The sequence below is a fragment of the Bos javanicus genome, chromosome 4 (assembly GCF_032452875.1).
Source record: "Bos javanicus breed banteng chromosome 4, ARS-OSU_banteng_1.0, whole genome shotgun sequence".
NCBI lineage: Eukaryota > Metazoa > Chordata > Mammalia > Artiodactyla > Bovidae > Bos > Bos javanicus.
The window spans coordinates 15,460,758-15,466,260 of record NC_083871.1 but is presented as its reverse complement, the minus strand read 5'-3'; positions in this window follow the sequence as shown (position 1 = coordinate 15,466,260).

Genomic DNA, 5,503 nt, shown 5'->3' with positions numbered 1-5,503 from the left:
AAATGACTGAGCAGCTGAACTGAACTGAACTGATCTTGTGTTGAGGTGAATATAGTATTTCACAGATATCAGTTTACATGTCTCAACTAATAGACATCTATCAATCAAAATTATGGTGGAGCATCTGTCATGTCACCCTTACAGGCTACTTAAAGGGAAGTTGTAAAGCCACCCCCAGACAAATTTTAGCCCATAATTTATCTTGAGCCAGCTCTAAAATAGCACTTCAGATTGTTATATCAAAAATTTGCTGAGTGTCTTTTTTCTACAACTCTCAAAAACAGAAAAAATCAGGCTTAAAGAAAGTAGGGAAAACCACTAGGCCATTCAGGTATGACCTAAATCAAATCCCCTATGATTATACAGTGGAGGTGATAAATAGAAGGGATTTCATCTGACAGAGTGCCTGAAGAACTATGAATGGAGGTTCATAACACTGTACAGGAGGCCATGTACAAAACCATCCCAAAGAAAAAGAAATGCAAAAAGGCAAAATGGTTGTCTGAGCTTTATGAGCAGCTGAGGAAAGAAGAGAAGTAAAAGGCAAGGGAGAAAGGGAAAGATACTCCCATCTGAATGCAACGTTCCAGAAAATTGTTCCAGCAAGAAGAGATAAGAAAGTCTTTTTAAGTGAACAATGCAAAAAAATAGAGGAAAACAATAGAATGGGAAAGAATAGAGCTCCCTTCAAGAAAATTGGAGATATCAAAGGAAAACTTCATGCAAGCATGGGCCCAGTACAGGACAGAAATGGTAAGGATCTAACAGAAGTAGAAGAGATTAAGAAGAGGTGGCAAGAATACGAAGAACTATACAAAAGAAGTCTTAATGACCCAGATAACCATGATGGTGTGATCATTCACCTAGAGCCAGACATGCTGGAGTGTGAAGTCAAGTGGGCCTTAGGAATCATTACTACAAACAAAGCTAGTGGAGTTGATGGAATTCCAGCTGAGCTATTTCAAATCCTAAAAGATGATGCTGTTAAAGTGCTGCACTCAATATGTCAGCAAATTTGGAAAACTCAGCAGTGGCCACAGGACTAGAAAATGTCGGATTTCATTCTAATTTCAAAGAAGGGCAATGCCAAATAATGTTCAAACTACCAGACAATTGTGCTCATTTCACATGCTAGCAAGGTAATGTTCAAAATCCTTCAAACTAGTCTTCAACAGTACATGAACTGAGAACTTACAAATGTACAAGCTGGATTTAGAGATGGCAGAGGAATCAGAGAGTCAAATTTCCAACATCTGTTGGGTCATAGAAAAAGCAAGAGAATTCCAGAAAAAAAACCACAAAAACATCTATTTCTGCTTCTTTGACTACACTACAACCTTTGACTGTGTGGATCACAACAAACTGTGGGAAATTCTTAGAGATGGGAATACCAGACCACCTTTCCTGCCTCCTGAGAAACCTGTATGCAGGTCAAGATGCAACAGTTAGAACCAGACATGGAATAACAGACTGGCTCAGAATTGGGAAAAGAGTACATCAAGGCTGTATATTTTCACTCTGCTTATTTAACTTATATGCAGAGTACATCATGCAAAATTCTAGGCTGGATGAATCCAAAATTGGAATCAAGATTGATGGAAGAAATATGGACAATCTCAGCTACATAGATGATACCACTCTAATGGCAGAGAGCAAAGAGGAACAAAAGAGCCTCTTGATGCAAGTGAAAGAAGAGAGTGAAAAGGCTGGCTTAAAGCTCAACATTCAGAAAACTAAGATCATGGCATCCAGTCCTATCACTTCCTGGCAAATATAGAGGAAAAAGTGGAAATAATAACAGATTTTATTCTCTTGGGCTCTAAAATCACTGCAGACAGTGACTACAGCCACAAAATTAAAAGACGCTCACTCCTTAGAAGGAAAGTTATGACAAAGATAGACAGCATATTAAAAAGCAGAGACATTACATTGCCAACGAAAGTCTGTCTAGTCAAAACTATGGTTTTTCCAGTAATCATGAAGGGATGTGAGAGTTGGAGCATAAAGAAGGCTGAGCACCAAAGAACTGAGGCCTTTGAATTGTGGTGCTGAAGAAGACTTTTAAGAGTGCCTTGGACAGCAAGGGTATCAAACCAGCCAATCCTAAAGAAAACCAATGCTGAATATTCATTGGAAGGACTGATGCTGAAGCTGAAGCTCCAATACTTTGGCTACCTACCTGATACAAAGAGCCAAATCACTGGGGAAAAAAAACATGATGAAAGATTGAGAGCAGGAAGAGAAGGGGTTGACAGAGGATGAGATGGTTGGATGGCGTCACCGACTCAATGGACATGAGTTTGAGCAAACTCCAGGAGATAATGAACGACAGGGAAGCCTGGCATGCTGCAGTCCACGAGCTCACAGAGTTGGGCACGGCTTAGTGACTAAACAAAAACACAACCCTCTTTTTAAACATCATGTCACAGTATTCTAAGGCAAGTTTTGTAGTTTTGAAACTAATAAGTAAAAGTCAAGCACCTGTAATGGAATAAAAGTAAGCATGGACATGGTCCCATCTCTCCTCTATTCCCCCATTTCTAAATCAACTTTGAGTCTCTTTATAGCATTTCATCCTCATGCTCTGGAAAATAAGTAGATCGTTACTGCCTTTGCCTCTGGGTGGATAATCTAATGAGAAAACTCAATAAAACTTTAAATATTGTTTTAATTAGTGTTGCAAGTCAGCACGGATATGAGGAAAATCAATGTCAAGTTAATCTGCCTGTAAGAGGAACATGATGCAAAAAGTCTTCAAAAAAGGTGATTCATAGTCTCTGCTTTAAAGAGAACATTGTTATCAAGGGTGCTGGCTTCATTTCTTCTATAATTTCTATCAGTGTTAATTTCTTCTATAATTTCTGGCTTAATAAGTCACTGTTACGCAAAACTGAATTAGGGTTTAAAATTTTATAAGGCAATTGCTACTAGGATAGTTGTCAGAAATGAGTAATCAAGGGGTAAATCATATAATTTGTGGATAATCCAAAGTTTAGTATGGGACATAGTGTCCTGCCACTGTTTTTGAGATGAGAATATGTGCTTTGAAAAGAGCCAAATCATGTATTGTTTAGCTCTTCACAGTTTTCCTGATTTGTATCTGTGTTTGCTTATACATGTAAGTACCTTCTATTAAGTGGAGTGGGTAACACTATAGTTCTCTCCTCCCACAATTTTCTTACTAGATGGCACATTACAGTGAAGGCAAGTCCTCAACAAAATTCTGTTATAGCACAAACATTTACTATCAGTGAGGCGAATAACATGCCCCAGAGCAAAAGTCACTATTTTCTGTGAACTCTGAATTTCTGTTCCATGTCCCTTTAGTACTTCATTAAGCAGTTGCTGAAAGATTCTCTCCAGTGGAAAATGGTGATGTTTTAAGAAGGTTGAGTGAACTTTTGATTGGCTTAGGAAACAGACATTTCATTAATGGGTGGATGTGGGATGAAATGGAATTTGAGACCTAAAGAATTACTCCTAAAGTAGGAGGCTTGCAGCGGAGAAGGCAATGGCAACCCACTCTAGTATTCTTGCCTGGAAAATCCCATGGATGGGGGAGCCTGGTAGGCTGTAGTCCGTGGGGTCGTGAAGAGTCGGACACTACTGAGAAACTTCACTTTCATGCATGGTAGAAGGAAATTGCAACCCACTCCAGTGTTCTTGCCTGGAGAATCCCAGGGACGGCAGGGCCTGGTGGGCTGCTGTCTATGGGGTTGCACAGAGTTGGACACAACTGAAGTGACTTAGCAGCAGCAGCAGTAGGCTTGCGGACTTTTCAGTTTCTTATGCTACCTTCATGAAATGATGAAAATATCAGTATAGTATTTTAAACCAATCCATATACCTTAAATACAGTTCATTGAACCAATGATTCAATAAGAAACACTAATTCTCACATTCAGACTGATTTATAGACTTGATAAGGAGGACCCAGATAAAAGGATTAGAAACACTTAATGGTAATTGGGTTAGGACTTCTGATGAGGACATTGTAGAGGCTTGTTAACCTCTGGTGTGTATATTTGTGATTAGAACCACCTCAAAGGCTAACCAACTGTTCACAGTTACTCAAATTACAAATATATCAGACTGTCTATGCTGGAGTGGTTTTAAGCAAGTTACATCCAATATATCAATGCGATAAGTGAGTTTAGCAGGATTTAGAGACCCCAGAGAGCTTGCTTGGCCCTTCTAACCACATGAGGTTACAATGAGAAGACAGCCATCAATGAGGCAGGAGTCTTTCACCAGACATTGAAACTCCTTGGCCTTCACAGTCTCCAGAACCTAGAATTCCTATTGTTTATAAGCTACCCATTGTGTGGTATTTTGTTATAGCAATTCAGATGGACTAAGACACCAGGAATTTTACTTGATATTCTGTTACCAAAGGTATCAAAGGTTTTGTGTACCAAGATCAGCAATAAAACCTGTGAAGGAAGATTTCTTTCTAGAATCAGGAGCCCTGTCTGACACCTGGTCCGGATTAGGATATACACTCTTTATTCTTCACCTGTCAGGTCTTGGGAGGCAATAAACTAAAGTGAATTAATCTGCTACTAGAGATTGGTAGTTAATCAGTCTTTTGGACACAGACTTATGCTTCCAGGAATCAATCCAAATGCTCCCCCAGTCTATTGCCGAACTACCATATTGCTGTTTAGTTCTGTTTTGTTTTCAAACTGTGGCCTACCAGGCAATCTGTCTTTTAAATGTAATATCTTTTAAATACATTGTCTCTAAAATATTTATCAAAAATCATATGAACAAAGACATGAAAGGCAGGTGAGTGGAGAAGCAGACTGCTACCTGGGCAGGCCCCCGGTCTCCACGGCCACCTCCTCTCTACGCTTCCTGGGACGCCTAACACCTCTTGGCCTCTGTGGCTCCATCTGTAGCCAGTTCCTCTCCTGGCTGACAGTTTCCCTAGTGTCCTTTCTGTGCAGACAGTAAAGAGTAGGTCAGAATTTATAAAGTCAAATCTAATTTGAAGACTCTGTTTTACAGGAATAACACAAAAACTGGTACCAGAAAGTACTGTATGAAAATGAAACAACATGTAATAATTTAGCAAATTTGCCTTAATTCCTGAATGGGATTGCAATACAAGCCTGCCTAATGAATACCTCAAAATATTGTGTAAAAACAATCTGTGTTTGTAACCTGAGCAGTTTTTGTTAGAATTGTGCACAAGGTGGGGGAGGGAGAGGGTGGGATGAACTGCGAGGGTAGCATGTAAACATATATATTACCATATGCAAAACAGGGGATTCTATAGCCAGTGGGAATTTGCTGTATGACACAGCTCAAACCAGTGCTGTGTGACAACCTAGAGGGGTGGGCTGGGGTGGGAGGTGGGAAGAAGGTTCAGCGGGAGGGGACATATGTATACCTATGGTTGATTCATGTTGATGTATGGCAGAAACCAACACAATATTATAAAGCAATTATCCTCCAATTAAGAATAAACAAATTTTAAAAAGAGGTACAAACTGTTATG